Here is a 21,940-nt window from a genome sequence, read left to right on the forward strand (position 1 = left end):
CCGTCCCTCGCTCGCTCCCCCCTCCGCCCTCCTCCCTCCGCCCTTCCTCCCCAGTGTTTGTTTCAAGCTTGTGCAACTGGGAGGTGGAGGCGGAGGGAGGGCGCGAGCTGCCCGGCCTGGAGGTGCGGAAGTTCGCCGCCGCTGTTCATTGGCAGGCAGCGCCGCTTTCATCATTTCTCAGAAAAGTCAATTTCATTTTCACTTACCCACGTCGCGGCAGCGGGAGCAACAAGCAGCTGCGCGTGAGTCTGCTGCTCGCACACCCGGGCGCTCACACGCGAGTAGGGGTCCGGGGGGTGGGGTACTGGGCGCGAGCTTGGGTTCCGGCCGTAAGCTGGCGGCGGTAGGAGGGGACCGCAGGTACCTACCTGACTCTCCATCCTAAGGGTCACCTGAAGGTAGGGAAGGAGGGAGGAGGAGGGCGTGTCGGGGAGGCAAAGCTGTTGACATGCAGTTGGTGGGGCAGGTGTCAGCCGTGTTTAGAGCCTGTTTACTGAGTGAATAAAAATTCACTTTGTAACACTGCCCACTTCCAAGGAATACAAGGAGCAATTAACTGACGAGAGAGCATTACTTAGATACTAGTGCAGTAACTGGGCCAATAACGCATCCTTAACTTTATTTGAACCCTTATCAGTAGCTGAGTGTGTAACCATTTGAAGGGCAGCTGTCATCAGGGACACCGCCTGGGGCTCTGTCTGGGGGCGAAAAGGAAGGCCTTCCCCTAGTAAGTCACCAGCAGCGTCCTCCCAGACTGAGTGTGCAACAGAAGTTCCCTCCCTGCAGGATGAGATGGGCAAGGGTGAGAGCTAATTTTCCTGAAAGATGTCTTAATGTGGCTGGTCCAGGAGAGGGTTTTATACTGTAGTACATGCAGCTAGGTTCAAATCTGGCCTCTTTAACTTACTAGCTGGGCATCCCCAGTCAAGTTGCTTAACCTAACGCCTCAGTATTCAATGCCTTGAAATGAGGATGAGTGAGAGAATGCAAGAATACAGGGGCAGCACCCGTCACCGTCAAGGTGTGTTAGCTCAAACTAATACAGTTCACTTGGGACCTGCCGTTTCTGGGGTCCCTTGTTTTAAAGTATAGATTCTCACCTGGTTATACCTGTTTCTTCCCCCACATGCAGTTTCATTGGCCTTCTCCCAAACTTCTCTCCCCGACACAGAAAGTCCCTTCCTGAGAGGCCAGAGCTACATATATGTAAACACTTTTCTAAAAACATAGCTCCAACACCCTCTTTGTCACAGAAGTATTCAGTTCTATGGACTGGAAAAAGAAAAGTATCTCAATGCTTTTGGTGAGGAGACAGCTGAGGGTTTATGCTTCTGTTTTGTGGCCGTGGTCTCAAAAATAGATTTCCCATGCACCATTATTTCTTATCCCCTCATAGAATACTATTTGACCCAGCCAGCCACTTTCTTATTTCGTAAAGCAATGACTATTATAGGTGATTAGAGTAACTGTATACAAACTCTGTAGGACAGTTGTCCCTCTTTACCACCCATGGGCCCAAGTTAAAAACCCAGTAGTCCTTAATGTTTTCCTTCCCCCCAACACACATCCAATCGGTAGTATCCTACTGACCCGTTGATGCTGATCCCAAATCTCTCTGGGCCTGGCCCCTCCTCCATCCCCTTTGCATCGCCTTTATTCAGCTATGGCAGTGGCCTCAGAACTGGGCTTCTGAACTAGGGCTCATCCAGGTTAACAGCCGGGTTAAGGTGAAGCACGATTGCAATCCAAACTCCACCCCTCAAAAATCTCCCCACAGCCTTCAGAATAAAGTCCATATTATTTGACAAGACATAAAAAGCCCGTTATAATCTGGCACCAAACTTCCTTTCCAGCCCCATCTCTTGCTACTGTGCCCCACAAGCTCTACACCCCTCCCTTGTCAACCCAGCTTCCATTCCTTTTGGTAAAACAACAGAGCCATCCTCTTGTTCGTTGTTTTATCCCTAGCATGGTGTCCAGCACAGAGGCACTCGACTACTTGGGAATTAATAGTTCCTTGCCCTGGGTTCTCAAAACATATTTTAGACTTTATCAGAGTATTTTTAATATAAATGTAATCGATATCTATTGTGCAGAATGCAGGAAGTACAGAAAAGTTGAAAAGAAAATATGACACCTGCGATCTTACCAGTAAGGAATAGACCTGATGATATTTTTATGTATTTTTTTTTTTTTTTGGCTCCACCACGCAGCATGCAGGGCTCTTAGTTCCCTGACCAGCAATCGAACCTGTGCCCCCTGCAGTGGAAGCATGGAGTCTTACCCACTGGACCGCCGGGGAAGTCCCTCTAGTAAGTTTTCTCAAGGGCCATTTCCAGTCCTCATCTGCTCAGCGTCTCTGTATCATTTAATAATTCCCATCATACTGCCTGATGCCTATGTGACAACCTTCTCCTGTTTTATTTCTCGGCTGGCTCCCCTTCTGCTGCCAGCCTCCTAAATTATGGTGTTTCTAGATATTCTGTCTTCACCCCTCCTATTTTCTCATTCTACATGCTTTCTCTTTGAGTGCTCTCACCCACATCCAAAGCTTCAGATAATCACTATTTGGTGATAACTCCATAATCTATAATTTCTAAGCTCTGGATGCATTTATTCTAGATGTTCCTCGGGTACAACAAATTAGTTATGTCCAAAACTAAACTCATAACATCTTTCCCCACCATCTTGTATTTGTCACTTCATTAACCAGCCAGGAAACTGGGAGGCATCACCAACTCCCACCTTTCCTGAGCCCCTGGAGCTCCCTGGACATGGGTATGTTTCCAATTTCCAGGCCCCTAAACTCATAAAACGTAGACTGAATTTCATTCTGTTCTTATGCGCTGGAAGACATGTATATCTGACCCCCAAATCCACTGTGTATTGATATACATCATCAAGAAATATTTTAGCCCTTTGATGAGATGCATACAGTCATAAATCTCTGTGGAAAACGGATCAGTATAGCAAAATATAACCTTTTTGAAAGTTTCTGGAAAAAACAGCCTTGGCCATACCAAAGAAATCTGACCAAACACCTGATCTAAAGCAACAGATGTTGTTTGAGCAGTGTAGTATATTGAAACTAGAGTGAGTTCCTGAGTGAGGCATGTTTATGTTTCACCTGCAGGATGGACATCCTAGGACCGTCTACCTGGATGCATCAGAACTCATTTCTTTTCAAGGGAGTCGAGAAAGGACTGGTTACTTGGCCATGCAGCAATTGACCTCTCCATGATTGAAGCTTAAAGATACATTCAAGGTTAGCCCCTCTCAAAAGGGTTTTTAATTTATTTTTCTGATAAATGAGAATAGTTTGATAAAATAATTATTCAAGCAATAATCCTTTATTGAGTCAAGTAATAATCATTTATTGAATGTCCAAGAACTTTTCTCGTGAACAAAACAAATGAAAATCTCTGCCTTTCAAGAAGTTTTCTTACAGTCTAGTAAATTGGAATGTTAATTTCCATTGTATCATCCTAGTAATGACTCGGACGTCACCTCCATCTATAATCGCAGTCTTTACAACTGTACATTAAAGTTATGAATGTAGAATATGATGGCATGCTCACTAAAGGGTTAAGTATTTATAGCTGTGATTAAATCAGTGCCCCCCTCATCAGTCTGTCAGTTGATGCCCTAATTTTCCCCACAGTATCTCTGGTACCACTTCGGTCCTGGCCACCAAGGCTCTCTTCCACGCTGCTGTAATTTAGCAGAGGTTATAAAATCATGGAAAATGAGTGTTCCACACTTGCCAGAGCAGTTGGCCAATACAAAGCAAAGAATATCATTGTGAAGTCCACACTGAATAAATATACAGCCACATTAGATTGCAGTTGAAACAGCAGAACTGCAAAGATGTTGAAAAAGCCATCAATCAAAGTTCAGGGACCATAGGCATCAAGTTGGAGAAATTCTTATCTATTACCTCATGTAACAGTTTCTTCCATTTTGCTAGAAACTCTAAAATGAGGTGCATTTTGTTGCAATTATTCTCTGAAAATAATGAATTTAAATTGAGCAATATATTGCCCAATCCTTAGTAACAAATATTAATTTTGTCCTGTTCTTTTGATGACGTAAGGGAAGAAATACTCTTTAAAAGTGCCAAGATGATTGTGTGTGTGTGTGTGTGTGTGTGTGTGTGTGTGTGTGTGTATGGGGGCAGAGAGGGAGAGAGAGATGAGTGAATTTTTCTCGTCCAAAAGGAAGGCTTTCAACTTTGAAAACTTCAAAAAAAATTTTTTTTGCTATAATTTCTCTGTCTCATCCCAAATGGATTTGAAATATTCATTATTTCTCTAAGGTAATAAACTATAAAGTACTGCTTTTAAAGTCAGAAGGAAAAAGTGCCTATAGCCTTGCCTTGAGGTTCTTTAGAAAAAATTACTATAATAGTTTCAAGTATTAAAAATATTTTAGGGACTTTGCTGGTGGCGCAGTGGTTAAGAATCCACCTGCCAATGCAGGGGACACAGGTTCGAGCCCTGGTCCGGGAAGATCCCACATGCCCCGGAGCAACTAAGCCTGTGCACCACAACTACTGAGCCTGCGCTCTAGAGCCCATGAACCACAACTACTGAGCCCGCATGCCACAACTACTGAAGCCCGCACATCTAGAACCTGTGCTCCACAAGAGAAGCCACTGCAATGAGAAGCCCGCGAACCGCAATGAAGAGTAGCCCCTGCTCGCCACAACTAGAGAAAGCCCGTGCACAGCAATGAAGACCCAACGCAGCCAAAAATAAATAAAATCTAAAAATTTTTTAAAAATAAATTTCCAGTTTGTAACATAAATTCAGCAAACCACATAATTCACTGAATCTGAATATTTGAAGAAGTTTTGTTACAGCTTCCACCATTTCCCTATAAGCTCATTCACAGCATGTGAACCTTGATGATGTTCAGTCTGTTCTCTTTGTCCCAAAACTTCTGAGCATTTTGAATAACACACCTTATCCTATTGGAAAATGTTTGGAAGTTTGCCAATCAGAAAGACAGAAGAGTCAGAAAACAAAGGATTGACAGTATTTTTAAATACTCCTACTTCCTCAGAAAGTTTCATCTCCACTACATCCAAAAGGTGCACGTACACCTCTCGGCGCTGCCTCCTTCTCCTGGATGCAACTCCAAGACATTTCCTAGCCGTGCTCCTCAGGTAAGAACATGGCAAGACCAACCCCTGCTCTCCTGGAGCTTACATTCTAGTGGGGGTGATGTCAACAGACAGACAAACAAACCAAGAAAATAGTTAAAGATTTGTATCCGTGTTCTGAGGGAAACAAACACGACTTTGGATAGAAAATACTGGGGGATCTAGGTGGTCAAGGAAGGTTTCTCAAGGAGAAAATGACATTTAAGCCAAAACTTGGAGGAGAGGAGACTGTATTCGTTTCCTGGGGCTGCCATAACACAGTACCACAAGCCAGGTGGCGGAAGTAACAGAAACGCATTGCCTCCCAGTTCTGGAAGCTGGAAGTCCCAGATCAAGGTGTCCACAGGGTTGGCTCCTTCTGAGGGTTATGGGGGAAGGATCTGTTCCTTGCCTCCTGGCTTCTGGTGTTGGCCAGCAATCCTGGGCATTCTTTGGCTGGTAGCAGCATCACTCCATCTCTCCCTTCATCTTCACGTGGTGTTCTCCCTGGATGTGTGTCTGTATCCAAATTTCCCCATTTTACAGGGACACTAGTCTTATTGGATTAGGGGCCCACCATACTCCAATACGATCTCATCTTAATTCATTACATCTGCAAAGACAATCTGAGGTATTGGGGGATTAGGATCTCACTATATGAATTTTGAGGGGGACACACTTCAACACGTAACTGATATCAATTGTGTGATGAAGCCCCGAGCCAGGGGGAAGACTGAACACAAAGGCCATGAAAAGCAAAAGGGTCTGGCATATTCTGGAAACCAAAAGAAGGTGAATGTGACTTAAGAGTTCTGAATGAGGGTAAGAAGGACACAGGCAGGTGGGCAGAGGCCAGATCAAGGACTTTGGATTTTATTCTAAGATCAATGGCAAGATTTTGAAGGGTTCTGTGGTTTTAAAAGGTCATGCTATAAATTTCCCAACTGTCTCAACATCAATGAAATGCAAGGATTTCTTAATTTGTGTATTTCTCAGAAGAATTTGTAACTGTTCTTGCACTGACCTCTCAGTTCATTACATGATGAATTTGTTGAGGAAACAATGCATTGGGGATATTTTGAAACAGTTTAATTCTTTTTCATTTCTTTTTGGCATTCCTAAGGTATTTCCTTCCCTTTAACTTTCTGTCTGATTTTCATCTCCACAAATAAATGAAGTAAATTTTTACTTCATTCTTTTTACCCTATCCCCATAAAAACTTCCCTTAAAAAAAAGGACGATATATTCAACTGTGGATTCCAGGCACGTGCTATTTTCCTGTTTTGAGTGAATGATGATAATTTTCAGAGATTGTGTCACCACAAAATCAACATTCATTCCAAAATTTAATGGTTTCAAATGTATTTCTTTTTTTGATTTCTAAAAATTTTCAAATTTCTTTTCCATCAGAAACCCCTTGTGTGTAATAAATAGTTTCCACAAAACTGAATTTTTGTTGGCAGAACAATCGGCGTAAGTAAAACTTCACGATTTGCCTTGGATGTTTTGTAATTTGAAAGCAAATGTTGGTTTAAACAGCCCACCATATATTTTGTCAATGTCCAGCTGTGGATGCTGGGTTTTTAGCACCACTTCTTTCCGGACAGCCAAAAAAAAAAAAATATCACTTTCTTTCCTGTTTTACATATTGAGGTTCTGCATAAGATTTCATTTGGGGAAAAGGTTCTGTCGCTTTATAAAAAACATGGAAAAAAGATCAAAGCCACCAATACTACTGGCAGTTTGTTTTGCTTCATTTTCCTATAACTGGAGATATGAAAGAAAACACGACAAACCATAAGTGAAGAACCTTAAGACTGAAGGAGAGAAAGAAATACGCAGACCCAGGAACAGACGCCCGAGGGAGGGTTGATGGGTGAGTTCACGCTGGGTGGCTGGGCGGAGCCAGCCTCTGCGAAGGGGCCAGCATTGTAGGTTCACCCTCACGTGAGTTGCTCAGGTTGTCTCCATATTTCCTTGTTTTTATTTCCTACCTTGATGAGAACTTTTCATCGTTTCAGGGATGCAGAACCAACAGATTCATGACGACTCGTTTCACAATGTATGTGGTTGATGCCATGTTTATATGACACTTTCGACCAAGCCTTTTCCCTCATTGAGAAATTAGAGGAACACTACCCTAGCCCTGTCATTTTCCACAATGCTTACAAATATTTTACCACATATACACTCTTACTGGTATTTCTGCTTATGATGAACTTAAGTAAGATAGCAGGAAATGTATGCTCCATTGAGGGTAAAAGGAAAACAAAGTTTTATATGTACAGTAAGGTCACCCTAAAGATGTTCATATAAGTAAGGTGAAAAGGAACTACATCAAAACATTAATAGTGGTTGTCTTTGAGGGATGGAACTATGGGTGATTTTTTTCCTTTTGAAAAATTAACATTTTTAAGAATAGATTTTCCTTTTATTAATGTAAACATTTTAATATATTTTTATAGGTGATTTCAGAAAATTATTTCTTGATATGCCTATGATTTTTATGTAAAGGACTTATAAGGTTTTTTTAAAATTAATTTATTTTATTTTTGGCTGCGTTGGGTCTTCGTTGCAGTGCGTGGGCTTCTTATCGCGGTGGCTTCTCTTGTTGCGGAGCACGGCCTCTAGGTGTGCGGGCTTCAGTAGTTGTGGCTCGCGGGTTCTAGAGCACAGGCTCAGTAGTTGTGGCGCACAGGCTTAGTTGCTCATGGCACGTGGGATCTTCCTGGACCAGGGCTTGAACCTGTGTCCCCTGCATTGGCAAGCGGATTCTTAACCACTGCACCACCAGGGAAGCCCGACTTGTAAGTTTTAGCTAGTTTTATCCTTGGGACTTCAAAAAACAAAGCACTGGTTAATACATCTTATATTTTACACTACATTCTTATAAGAATTTTTAAATCTCTGTGTAGAAGATAATTTTTTCCTACAAATGCTATATAGTTTCTCCCAGTTTTTAATTTTATCAAAATATTCATTTTTAATGACTCTCCAAACAGGACTCTCCAAAGGAACATATAAAAACAAACTAACGTGTGTCCAGATCAATGGCTATTAATAAGTGATACATTCCATAATCATTATTAATATTTAAATAAGCTTTTGCTTTGATTCACATCATGTTTTAAATATGCCGTTTGAAAAAGTTTGACTTAGGAGAAATCTATAACAACTAAAGAATCTCTTCTACTTGTAGTTTCATTTCATTTGTATGCAAGAATATTACTATATTCTTAGCAATCAAATTCAAATTCTTAGATCTCAAACATGAATGAAGACTCTAAGCAAATTATCAAAATTTTATGTTAAATTTTTTCTTTTTTTGCCTTTCTTCTTTCTGGCACTTCCACATTTAGTCATCATATTTCCTATTTTACTTGCTCAACTTCCACATATAACAGGATTGGCAGAAGGGAGAGAAAACAACTCATTGGAAGGCAGTAAAGGGTAGGATGTCTCTGTCTCTCTCTCTCACACACACATACACACACACACACACACACACACACACACACACACACACACAGTAGAGGAGGAGTCTCTGCATGCAGAAACTCAATTCAGAACATTTTTCCCACAGAAATAATAAGAAACCATGATGGTAAAAGTATATAGTTTTCCTTCATTATGGGTTAAAATAAGAGTTTGTGGGCTGGCCCGGGAATACACCATTTTATAACATCGTACACATGGGAAACTTGCATTCTGAAATCTAGACAGCTGTTTTCAAAAGACACTATGAGGGCTCAGTGTGTTATGTGGGCCTGCGGCTGCCCACCCTCCGCAGGACCGTGCTCAGCAGTTTGGAGGCGATGAGGAAGAAAGAGGCCTGCTTCCTGATCTTGAGGCATTTGCAGTCCACGTTGGGAGTCAGGGCCCACAGTGCAAAGATGATTATTTCAAGGTAGAAATGGCATGTGGCCCCACTCCCAGGTAACATTTTAATACATTCATTTATCTGTTCATTCAGCATCTGTTTCTTGACTTTATAGTAATTATCTCTCTATTTTTATAGTCTAAATGATATTTTCTAATATAAATAATACATGATTATAGAAGAATATTAGAGCAATACAGACTTCTCTGTAGTGACAAAATCAGAAAGAACTTGAATGTTGATAACTGAATGATTGAATAAACTGGGGTTGATCCATTCTGTGGGATGTTATGCACCAATAAAAAAGAACAAATTAAGAATATCTGTTGTTCTGGACAGGGGACCAGGATGTATTATAAAGAACGAAGATCGAGATGAAAAGAAAGGTTCCTATTTTGATCTCCTTTTTGCAAAGACAACAGTGGACACCCCCAAAAAAGTTTTAATTCGAAAGGATAAAGGTGTAGATATGAAGCTGTTAATAATGGTCACCTTAAGGACAGGTGAGCTACTAATTTTTTTCTTTATTTATTTTTGTACTGAGGAAAAAGATGCTAATTTTAAAACAAAATGAAAATTTGGAAATACAGAGCAGATTAAAGAGAAAGATTAAAATCACTTTGATTTCTGATTTCTGTTTTGCTTGGTATTATATGTGTGTCAGAGAGAGAGAAGGAGAGAAAAAGAGAGAGAAACTGCCCTTGATAATTATCAATAGACTTTTCTTTTTTTTTTTTTTTGCGGTACGCAGGCCTCTCACTGTTGTGGCCTCTCCCGTTGCAGAGCACAGGCTCCGGGCGCGCAGGCTCAGCAGCCATGGCTCACGGGCCTAGCCGCTCTGTGGCATGGGGGATCTTCCCGGACCGGGGCACGAACCCGTGTCCCCTGCGTCGACAGGCGGACTCCCAACCACTGCGCCACCAGGGAAGCCCAATAGACTCTTCTTGAGTGTCCACTATGTTTATGTCACTTCAGGGCCCTTCTGGTAAGAGTGCTTTAACCCAGAGCCACCTAATAGACCCACGATGGAGACACTTTTAAGCAGGCTGGCATTTCACTTCCCTATAAGAGCCTCCTGCTTTCCCTATGGGAAAGGCCCGTCGTGGCCCTTTCTGTGTATATCTGCTACCTGAAAGGTAAGGAGGAGTTTCCTGAAGTGTAAAGCTGGGGGAATGAAGGCTGTTGCTCTCATGCCAGCCTGAGCCCTGCTCTTGTTAAGGGTTCTCTGCTTCACCCTGATGGATTCTCCTACAGCATCTTACAGAACTGACACGGCTTCCCCTCCAGGCAGGCTGGATGCACTCACCGGAGGGAAGCAAGCAGCTGCTGGAGTCTGGCCCACTGAATACGCTTTGAGAAGGTGCTGTGTGCGTTTCTGTTCAACATTACTTGTATGTCCATGATACCAGTTCAGTGGCCTCAGGACAAGTAGGGACCTTAGTCCAGTTTTCTCTGTACCTATTCTGAGGATGATTCACCGAGTGATAGGTGCCCATTACATCAGCATGACACCTTCATCAGTCAAGCACAAAAATAAATGATTCCACGTGGTAAACAACGAAGCATAGTAAGGATACCAAAGAATGGCTCAGGCTTCCTGCAGGTAGTGGGATTTGAGCTGTACCTTAAAGAATAGGTTAACAATAAATAAGCAATTAAAACAACTATACCCCAATAAAAAAATTAAAATAAAAAAATGCTCACACAATAAATAAATAAATGAGAAATTAAAAATAGATTGGTGTGTGTGTGTGTGTGTGTGTGTATACTTAATAGCCAGCTTTAAAAATCCTTCACAGAAGCTTTCAGACTTTAAAATGTCCTCTCATCCCACACAGAACACCCATCTAACAAATTCATCTGGTCCTACAGTCCACGCCAGTTCTGTGTTTAGGCCAAAGGGATTTTGTTGAATTATACATTAAATATATTGGTATAGTTAGGAAACTAGTTTTTTCAGTTAAAAAGTGGATATGGGGGCAGAAAGACTCCTACATCCAACATGTGGAAGAAATATATGCATTTAAGAAGATCGCTAAGGCAGCTCTTCGGCCTCTAAAACTATAGGCTGAGAACTATTTCCTTGGGATACTTTAACTGATTCCATGGAATGAAAGCGAAAGGTGACAGTCACCAGATGAGTGCCTGCAGATGTGAATTCCTTGGACGCTCTTAGGTTAGGGCGTGTATCAGCGGACGGGCTGATGTAATGTAGTGGATCTGTCCATGGCTACGTTCAGCATGTACAGAAGAGTAGCCTCAAGTTATTTGTTAAATCAGCATTCTGCTCACAAGTTACTTTAATTACATGGCTATGATGATTCCATGATACCAGACACCTGGTGAAAACTGAAGAAGAAAAAGTCTAATGCTCAGATGTTTAGCTTGTGATCACGTAGGCAAAACACCTGTGCACTAAGCTAGTGTTTTATGTAGATGTTTGATGACCTCTAACCCTTTTTCTATACACTTCATTTCTTCCTGTTAGCCAGTATAAAGCTCAGATTAGATTAAAATTTAATTTATCTCCAAGTTTAGGCTTTAATGAAACAAAAATAAAGGAATTATAAGAGTGCTGTTTTCTGCTACAAAAATGTGGGAGACTCTGGTTTCAGAATGACAGAATAAAGACATACCCACCCAACCACCTTCTCTCAAAATTCACCAAGAAACATCAAGGAAAACAGGTAACAGAAATGCATATCCATCATTCAGAAACTAGGAGATGTCTGTGCCCACAGTACATGGAGAGAGAATTTGGAAAGATGAATATCAAAGACTAAGCAGAGAGAAGGAAGGTCGAACCTTAGTGGCTGCAAAGGGAGTTGAGAAGTGAGCTACTTTTTCCATACAGAACCCAGAAAAGCACAGGAATGGGAAAAACTGGGCAGGGGCAGCAGGATTAAATTGATCCCTCCAGTTCTCCACCCCCACCCAGTTCCCAAGCAGTTTGTTGACCTCTCTTCTCCCTCCAGACTCTGAGGTGAGCAGAGGTGGAATTCCATCTGAAGCAAGAGAATTGAGGGAGTCTGTGTGTGGAAGAGTGAAATCTCCATTTCTTTTCTACTGCTCAGACCCAGAACACCAACACCCAGAATAAAATTCCAAGAGAGAAGACTGGAGGGTGCCACCCCAGCGAAAATACTTGTAAACAGTGATATTTGCAGGGCCTCGGTAAAAACAACAACTGGTCCCCCGATCTGCCTCAGTGAAGACCACCAGTGTATAAGACCAACACATGTATGCTGAGCTTCTGGTCAGGTGAGCTTTTTGGTGTCTTACTTTTAAGAGTGAACACTCAAGGGCCAAGAGACACTCTAATATAACCATGATGAAAAAAAAAACAGAACAAAGAACTCAGAGGAAACAAAGATGGTGCAGGAAAGAAAACGTCAAAAAATGTTAATGTCATTAAAGATGTGAGAGAAGATATTACATCTACAAAAGAAGAAAAAAAATGATATTAAAAGGAACAATTAGAGAATACAAAAAAGTTCCTAGAAATTAAAAATATGATGGAACATTTTTTTAATTCTATAGAATAACTGGAAGATAAAGTCAAGTAAATCTCAATATAAAGCATAATAAAATAATAAAGAAATGGACAATAGGAAAAAATAATAAAAAATGGATACTCACTGCAAGAGATCCAGTATCTAGTACAAATTTTAGAAGATGAGAACTGAGATAACCGTGGACAGGAAATTAGTAGAGGCATAAGAAAATTCCTCAGGAAATTTTGAGGGACATGATTTGCCAAATTTAAAAGGCACCCCAATGTCTAACTCAATATGTAAATGAAGATATGATGTGAAGATCTATATCAAGACATCATCACAATTAAGAAAGGAAGGAAAAAAAAAAAAAGAAAGGAAGGGATAGTTTGGCCATGAAAGAGTAATAAGGACTAGACTTGACAACCTGCAGTGAACAACTAGAAAACTGGACAAAACATATGAAACAACAGTTTTTCAGGCAGCACAGGACAATGATCCTTGAGAAAAGGGAATCAGATGAAGTGAGCCCTGGGCTTTCTGTTGGAGGTGATTTCCATGCTGCAGCTGCAAGGATGGGGGGACCCAAATAGAAGCAGGGAAGAAACTGAGGAAACAAAGATCAGACATCAGAGAAGCTTAGATAGATGGAAGTTGTGAGGCAGAGTTCCCAAAAAGACGTAGTTACACAGAAAAAGAGCTCCAGAAATTTGTACGGTCCCCTCTAGCGTTTGCTGTGTTCTGGACTAGGCATGTGGAAACCAGAACTCCAAAAGGCTGGACAAAGAATGACTGGGGCATGGTAAACGAAATATTCCCAGAGCTTACACAGACCTTGGAATTGATCAAATTCCCCACAGGCAGAATGGAGATGCCAAGCCATTTATGCCTCTCTGGTAGGGCTGAACAAATGCTGGAGCGGGGCTACTTTCCATATGTCTTAGAAAAATTAAAATCAGGTCTTGAAGGGATAAAGCTGAAATGCGAGTAAAACTATTTGCCTAAACAAATCCAAAAACTCATTAAAAATGAAAAATCAAGCAAACAAGAATTCAGACATTCAGCAACATAAAATACACAATGTCTAAAATCTAATAAAAAATTACTAAACATGCCAAGAAGTAAGAAAACATGACCCATAATCAAGAAAAAAAAAGCAATAGGAATAGATACAAATAAAAGCCAGATATGATGGAAGTAGAAGACAAAGATTTTTTTTAAAGATCTTATAATTGTGAACACATATTTAAAGGAAAATATGAACCTAATGAGAAAAAGAAAAGGAAGATATCAAAAAGAAATAAATGAAAATTCTAAGATAAAAAAAATTCTAAGATAAAAATTCTAAGATAAAAAAATTCTAAGAAATAAATGAAAATTCTAAGATAAAAAAAAATTCTAAGATAAAAATTTTTATCTGAAAGTCTGAAAGTTTAACTGGATGAACCCAGAACCAGATCTTGGTTTCTAAATCCATTCTCCAATAAAAGAAACCAGGGCTCCTTGGAGAAATGAGATTCTAGAGCTGGGGCAGAGAATATACAGAAAGCAAGAAAGTTCTCAAAAAAACAAAATGATGGAGGCATGTCAAAGGAACAAAGGAGCCAAATGAAAGACCTATGCTGAGAGAGTTTGAACAAAAAAAAAAAAAGAAAGAAAGAAAGAAAAAGTATTGGATTATAACTCAAAGAATAAAAGAAATATTGATGAGTCCATACTAATAAAAATCAATGATAATAAATAAATAAATGCAAATATGCATATAGAAAAATTTCAAATAATTTTATGTAGGTCCTACTCCCTCAAGGAGGCAGAGCATAATTCTAATCCCTTAAGTGTGGGATGCGCCTAGTGAATTCCTTCTAAAGAGACCAGTATGGAAATAGAGGCAAAGATAACTTCATAGTGGAGAAACTTGACAAGCTACCTCACCCAAGTGATCAAAGTTAACATCATCAGCGATAAATCATGTTGGTAGCATGAACCCTTAATATGTAATGAAAATGACTCAGTGGCCTTTGTATCAAAAATCCATAACTACAATGTGGTAGGCAGAATAATGGCTCCCAAAATGTCCATATTCTAAACCCCAGAATATATTACCTTATGGGAAAAGAGACTTTGCAGATGAGATTAAGGATAGGGACCTTGAGATCCAGAGATTCCCTGGATTATCTGGGTGAACCCAGTCTAATCACATGAGTCCTTAAAAGTGGAGACCTTTTACTGTCCTGTCGCCAGAGACAGAGAGAGATGTGACGATGGTAGCAGGTCAGAGACGGAAGGTCAGAGAGAGTTGCTCGGTTGGTAGAAGGAGGAAGGGACCCCCAGCCAAGGGGTTGTAGATGGCCTCTAGAAGCTAAGACAAGGACACACAATCCCCCAGAACTTCCGGAGAGGAATGCAGCCCTCTGACACTTTGATTTTGACCCAGTGAGACTCACGTCGGACTTCTGACCTACAGAATTGTAAGTAATATATTTGTGTTGTATTGTTTAAGCCACTGAGTTTGTAGTAATTTATTACCACAACAACAACAAAAAACTAATACACTCAGTCTAACCATGAGGAAAACATCAGACCAACCCAAACTGAGGGTCATTCTGCAAAATACCTCCTCAAAACTCTCAAAGGCATCCAAAACAAAAAAGTATGAGAAACTGTCACAACCTAGTGAAGCCTAAGGAGGCATGATAACTACATGTAATGTGGCATCCTAGAGGTGAAAAAGGACATTAGGTAAAAACTAAGGAAATCTGAATAAAGTATGGACTTTAGTTAATAGTAATATACCAACGTTGGTTCATTAGCTGTAACAAATGTGTCACAGTAATGTAAAATGTTAGCAATAAGGGAAACTGGGTGAGGAGTATACAGGAACTCTGTACTATCGTTGCAGTTTTTCTATAAATCTAAGACTCTTCTCAAATAAAAGTTTATTTCAAAAAAATTCACTGGATAGGAATAGCAGCAGATTAGGCACAAAAGGCCAGGGAATATGAAGTGATAGCAATACAATCTATCCACAATGAAGCACAGAGATAAAAAAAAAAAAAGACTGAAAGAAAATGAAAATAAAGACTGAGTGATCCTTTGGGGCAATGCGAAGCAATCTGACACACATATATTTAACTGAAACCCCAGAAAGAGAAGAGAGGAGTGGGGGGAGGCCAGAAAAACATCTTTGAGGAAATAATGACCAAATATTTTCCAAGTCTGATGAATCCCATAGATGCAAGAAGCTCAACAAACCTTAAGCAAGACAATCAATCAAACAAACAATAAAACACAGTGAGGCAAATCATAACCAAATTTCTGAAAACACATGATAAAGAGAAAAATCTTAAGAGCAGCCAGAGAAGAAAAAGGTATTATATAAAAAGGAACAAAAATATAGATGACAGGGCTTCCCTGGTGGCGCAGTGGTTGAGAGTCCGCCTGCCGATGCAGGGGACATGGGTTCGTGCCCCCGTCCGGGAAGATCCCACGTGCCGCGGAGCGGCTGGGCCCGTGAGCCATGGCTGCTGAGCCTGCGCGTCCGGAGCCTGTGCTCCGCAACGGGAGAGGCCACAACAGTGAGAGGCCCGCATAACGCAAAAAAAATAAAAAATAAATAAAGATGACAGCAGATTTGTCATCAGTTAAGGATCTGGAAATGAGATCATTCTGGACCATCCTGGTGGGCCCTCAATCCAAAGACAAGTGTCCTTATAAAAGAAGAGAAGAAGACACACCCACAGAGGACAAATCCACGTGAGGACAAAGGCGAGACTACAGGGATGCAGCTGCAAAAGCCAAGGAATGCTCGGAACCACGGGAAACTGGAAGAGGCGAGGAAGGATTCTCCCCAGAGCCGTCCTGGGCCAAGAACTACGGTCGTATGTATGCTTTGCTGTAAATATATTAATAACTACTGATTAACCATCTCTACCTTTCTAAGTACATAAAATCAAATAGGTCTAAAATCTTTAACCCTACAACTGTCTACTTCATGCCCAGATTCTGGGTTGGTTAGATTTTTAACACATCTCATCTCAACCTCGTGGTCTTATGTGGTCCCATATGGGATCCAGGGTGATTCATCCCCCTTTTTCAAGTTGATAATTTGCCAATATCAGGCAAATTCGTGACTTTGGTGTTTCTTACATTTTTATGCTGATTCAATGTCAGTTAAGATTAAGAGATTGGGAGAGCATGGAATGGTGTATAAAGGTTGGTTTTTGTTAATTCTGGCAAAAGGATCAAGTTTGTTTTTTTCTCTCGGTACTTAAGGATAATTTTTAAAAACCTTTTCAATATACTAATTCTTTTTTCCAGTTTTATTGAGAAATAATTGACATACATCATTATATAAATTTAAGGCATACAGCATGATGGTTTGATTTACATATTAATACTTTTAATGAGGACAACTAAATAGATTAAAACTAAATGTATTTTCAGAGCACCAATAAGGCCAGTGATCTCGATAAACCTTAATCAGTAGAAAATTTTAGCTATTCCATGTGGCTCAACAAAAATATGAATACACACACACACACACACACATAACCTATCACAGAGTCATTAACAAAACTTAAGTGTGTGTCCACTCACTTTTCATGATATTATCTGACTTATTTTTAGTAGAATGACTCATTTTTCTGAGAGTGGTGAGAGATTTGGACCAAACCCATATTCCAGCCTTTTTATCACCAAAGAAGGAAGGAAAGTGTAGGGAACGTACATTTACTGAGAACATGCTATGCAGCAGGTGCTCTGCTTAAACACCTATCCCCCCGGTAGGCCACTCCCTGTGAGGTTGGGGATCTAGTTCCCATTCCAGGATTTTGTCATCTCTTCCTGGTCTGATGGGGAAGGCTCCTAAAAATTACTGGTATCTCTGCTTCTACTTTTGTCTCCTGGCGGTCCACTCTAGACTCAGATGCACCAGAGTGTTATTAAAATATACCACGTCACACTCCTGCCTAAAGCCCCTCAGGCATTCCCCATAGCAATTAGAATAAAATCCTCTTTCGCTTCCATGGCCTACAAAACCCCTGCATGGGGTCTGGCCTGCGCCCACCTCGTTCTCTCTCACTCCGTCTGGGACTAATCTTTCTCCCACTCGCTCCCCATGCTTTAGCCCTGGGGTCAGCAAATGACAGCACATGGGCAAAACCCAGCCGACTGCCTGTTTTTGTACAGCTCCTGAGCTGAAAATGGTTTTTACATTTTTTAACGGTTGGGAAAAAAATCAAAAGAAGAACACTCTATTGTGACATGTGAAAATGATAGGCAATTCAATTAACAGTGTCCACAAATACGGTTTTATTGGAACAGAGACATGCTCATCCGTGTGTGTATTGTCCAGGGCAGCTTCTGTGCTACAACAGCAGAGTAGCTGCAACCAAGACCGACTGGCCTAAAAGCTGAAGATATTTACTAGTTGGCCCTTTGCAAGAAAAGTTTGCTGAACCCCGCTTTCGTCACACGGGACTCCTTCCCGTTCCTAAACGGGAGTTCCTAAAACTCACCCTTTTCATTCTCTCCTCAGGGCTTTCTAGTTCCTGTTCTCTCTTCCTAGAACGTTCTTCTCCAGCTCTTTGCATGGCTGCTTTGTTCCATGAGGTCTCACTTAACATGGGCAAAACCAGCAGAAGGTCATACACTATCAGACCGCATCTCTTACCTACAAGAGGATCCCTGGCTAGAGAGGTTGGATTGAAGGTTCCTTCTTTCCTTTCTGGCAGCAGCGAGGAAAGGAGAAGCTTTCTGGAGGCCAGGCTCCGAAGCGCACTGAGCTGGTGATCCCTCCTGCAGTCGGTGTGAATGGACGCTCCTAACCTGCAAAGTAGAGCCTACGGAGCTGCAGGAAGGGAGGGTGAGCTCCATCTCCCAGGCTCCAGGGAACAGAGGAGCCTTCAGAGACCCTCCCCGGCCCTGTCAGACGATAGCCAGCGAAGCGGTGGGCACTGCCCAGAACTCTTGGCGTACTGTGTGAACAAGGGAAGGAGGGTGAGGTGTTCTTGCATCACAGTGCCCTGGTCCACAGGAGAAGTCAGTCGCCCTGTGGATAAAAAGGAACCTAGGGGCAGGACAGGAATAAAGACGCAGACGTACAGAATGGACTTGAGGGCACGGGGAGGGGGAGGGGTCAGCTGGGACAAAGTGAGAGAGTGGCATGGACATATATACACTACCAAATGTAAAATAGATAGCTGGTGGGAAGCAGCCGCATAGCACAGGGAGATCAGCTTGGTGCTTTGTGACCACCTAGAGGGGTGGGAGAGGGAGGGAGGGAGGGAGGGAGACGCAAGAGGGAGGAGATATGGGGATATATGTTCATAAAAAAAGAGAAAAAAGGACCTGAATTTAGTGTGAGATGGAGTCAAAGTGCACAGGTCTTAGACCAGAAGGCCTTCTCTCTCCACATCAGCTGCAGGATCACGGACAGTCACTCTCCCTCTTCTGTGAAATACCAACTTGTCTAAGCCTCTGAGAGATTCTTAAGGGGCCAGTGAGAAAACATTTGTAAAACTGCCTTGTAAATTATGACTTAAAGGAACATAAAGTCTCTCACTCATCCTCTCTGAATACGGTGAAACGAGAACACAAAATTCTACCAAATACACACCGCTGTGACAGCACCACAATTAAGCCTATTTGGTTAAATTGGTATGTTCTTAAGTGTATTATTTTGTTCTTAAAAAGAAAAGACGTGTAAGATTTTAAGGGGTGTTGGCTTAAAATGCAACTACATTCTGTGAGATGGAGGGTGGGCGTTGCTGGATGCAGCGATGAGAAAGGGAGATTCTGAAAAAGAAAAGGTGCAGACGTAACAGATCGCGGCCAGCCAGGGAGAGAAATGCACCAATACCTCCCCTCACATTTATGTGGCAGTTTTAATTTGGAAACAGTATATTTCCCAAAGCAACTCAGCGAACCAGGCTCGGGGTACGAATGGTTTTCATGGAACTGAGTGTACTGAATTCCGAGGGGAGCATTCTGACAGAGGCTATGGCCGGGGGAGGAGAGGCACTCACTCGGAATTGGGATTTAGAGGGAAATGCAGTAATTCCACAGACAGTGAGGACAATGCTGTGCTAAGGGCTGTTTTAACATAAACCAGTATGTCTGTGAAGGCTCGTGTGAGGGCCTGGGCCCTGGAGTCGGGAGCCAGGGCCCCAAGCTGATGCTCTGACGTGCTCTAGCCATGAGAAGCTGCTCTCTGGGAGCCCATTTTCTCCGTAAAATTGGGACAATGTACTCTCTTGTGAGGAGTAGAGATGCAGCACGTAAAGCAACTTGCACCGTGCCTTGCTCAAACGAAAGCTGTTATTACTGTGCTAACCTGCCGGGTCAGTCGCTGTTGAGACGCACACTTCGTTAAAATCATATCATCTTCACTAGGCTGCAAAGATACCAGTTTGAAAGCTTAGCTGACATGAGAAGCTGACAAATTCTACCTGCAATGCCTGGAGATGATTCACAATGAGAGCACGACGAGAACAGAAAGAACCATCTGCTTTCGCAGGTGCCAAGGTAGCGGGGAGGGTCCTCCCCTGGCTGAGGTGTGGGGTGAGTCTGGGGTCTGACTCAGATAATTCCTGCAAGGCCAGAGCCACAGGAATTGCTCAGAATGGGACGCAGGGCCCAGGGAAAGAACTCTAGCTGAAATGAGCATTAGGCTGGAAAGGTAAGATTAGGAAGCAGAAAGTAGGCCATGGACCAGGAGAGGCCTGAGCAAGTGGTATATACAGCTAGATGGCTGACTGGGCCCTCTGGAGCTGGGCTGTGGCCAGGGGCTCTTTCTTCCACCGCCACTGCACAACTAGCTGCCCGTGCAAGCCAGTAACCTTTGTCACCCATCCCCACCCATTGAGACCTGGCCTCACCTTCCTGGATGGATCCTTGCCCAGCTGCCTGTCACACCCCAGTGGTGTCCACAGCTCTGTTCCTTTCCTCACCTGCAAAGAACAAGAAAACAAAGAAGTGAGCAGAGGCTGGGCCAGGTGAAAGGCCAGCAGCTATAGGTGAGCAAGGAGACTCCAGGTCCCTAGCAGTCTGGAAGATCCCCTTGGTACAGTCGGAAGAGGCAATTCCATGTGGCAAAGGCCAACCCTTTTGCCCCCTTACAAAGCGATCTCTCAGCGTAGATCTACAGAAACTCACCAAGCATCTTCAAAGTTTGAGGCTTGGAGGGGCCGAAAGAGCAGCACAGGTTCTGATGAGAGTTGGACCTGCGTTCTAGTTTGTCCTTGCTTTCCTCCGCCTCACGTGCATTTCCCTATCTGACTGCCACCACCAGCTGGCAGGTAGGATCACCGTGCAATTGTTCAACATTACTGGCCAACGTATAAGAGACAAAAGATGGTTTAGGATTATCGACAAATGTATAAAATGGTGGGGTGTGTTAAAGATGAATACTAGATATTTTTCAAGACTTTGTATAATCTTTCATATACAAATAGACTTTGTGGATTTCCAAGAAGAAAACAGAGCATGTAGTATTGCTCAAACGTTACTGTACTACAGAAAATGTTATGGGCTGAATTGTGTCCCCCACTCCAAATTCATATGTTGAAGTCCTAAACCTCAGTACCTCAGAACGTGACTGTATTTGGAGATGGGACCTTCAAAGAAGGAATTAACTTAAAGTAGAGTCATCAGAGTGGGCCCTAATCCAATGACTGGTGTCCTTATAAGAAGAGACTAGGACACAGAGACACCAACAGGTGCACCCGCAGAGAGATGGCCATCTGAACACAAAGCAAGAAGGCGCCGTCTGCAAGCCAAGGAGAGAGGCCTCAGAAGAAACCAACCCTGCTAACACCTGGATCTCAGACTCGGAACTGTGCGAATGTACACTTCTGTTGTCTCAGTCACCCAGTCTGTGGCACTTTGCTGTGGCTGCCCCAGCAGACTAATGCAGAAAACCCATCAGCGTCTTAATGATCAGCTTGCTATATGCTGGAACAGCATTAACCATCACTTTAATAGTTTTATTAAAATTTATTCTGGATGTTTATTCATTTTTATTTGCTAGTTTCGTAGTATCACTGGTTTATAAATACTAACTTTCCTACCTTTACGTGTGTTGTTTGCACGTGATTCACACACATCCTCAAGTGGCCAATCTCCGCCATTACAGAGAGACAAACGCTTCCTGTGCATTCTCGGGCTATACCCCTAACCCCTGGCCAGCAGCTTGGAGACTGTTGTGGTTTTGTACGATGTCAGTGTAGCTAAGCTGGAACTATGGATCCCAGAAAACCTGAGCAACATTTGGAAGGCAGAAGTGAGACGGGAGCAGTGTTTGCAGGAAGTCAGAAGGTCCACGTGGGGTCAGGTGCCGCGGCAGCTCCCAGCACAGCGGTGCCTCCGCTGGCTCACCTGGTGACGGAGGGCAGCAGCTCCAAATCCTGGTTAGGTTTGCGTGTA

General features: G+C 42.3%; 1 protein-coding gene and 1 long non-coding RNA gene across 7 annotated transcripts in view; one reads left to right on the forward strand and one right to left on the reverse strand.

The window, feature by feature from the left end:
• IRF2 (interferon regulatory factor 2) overlaps nucleotides 1-21,940 on the reverse strand; it is a 133,752-nt gene that overhangs the window by 84,195 nt on the left and 27,617 nt on the right. For 2 of the 3 annotated variants that reach the window (XM_060291343.1, XM_060291344.1), the window contains exons 3-4: nucleotides 20,395-20,466; nucleotides 18,189-18,343 (exon numbers count right to left, since the gene is read on the reverse strand). The gene's annotated coding sequence lies outside the window, so the exon portion shown is untranslated. Of the gene's footprint in view, nucleotides 1-18,188; nucleotides 18,587-20,394; nucleotides 20,467-21,940 lie in introns of those variants that run through there. The other variant, XM_060291345.2, reaches the window with a different exon arrangement.
• LOC132594382 (uncharacterized) lies at nucleotides 85-18,773 on the forward strand. Of its 4 annotated transcripts, none has more exons than XR_009560521.1 (7): nucleotides 85-242; nucleotides 2,214-2,312; nucleotides 3,134-3,265; nucleotides 5,065-7,019; nucleotides 9,363-9,526; nucleotides 16,159-16,395; nucleotides 18,054-18,773. It is a non-coding gene; the product is annotated as an uncharacterized lncRNA (long non-coding RNA). The 4 variants fall into 4 exon arrangements; XR_009560522.1 differs by lacking the exon at nucleotides 85-242 and adding an exon at nucleotides 261-398; XR_009560524.2 differs by lacking the exon at nucleotides 85-242 and adding an exon at nucleotides 310-360.

The sequence above is a fragment of the Globicephala melas genome, chromosome 21 (genome assembly GCF_963455315.2).
Source record: "Globicephala melas chromosome 21, mGloMel1.2, whole genome shotgun sequence".
NCBI classification, from domain to species: Eukaryota; Metazoa; Chordata; class Mammalia; order Artiodactyla; family Delphinidae; genus Globicephala; species Globicephala melas.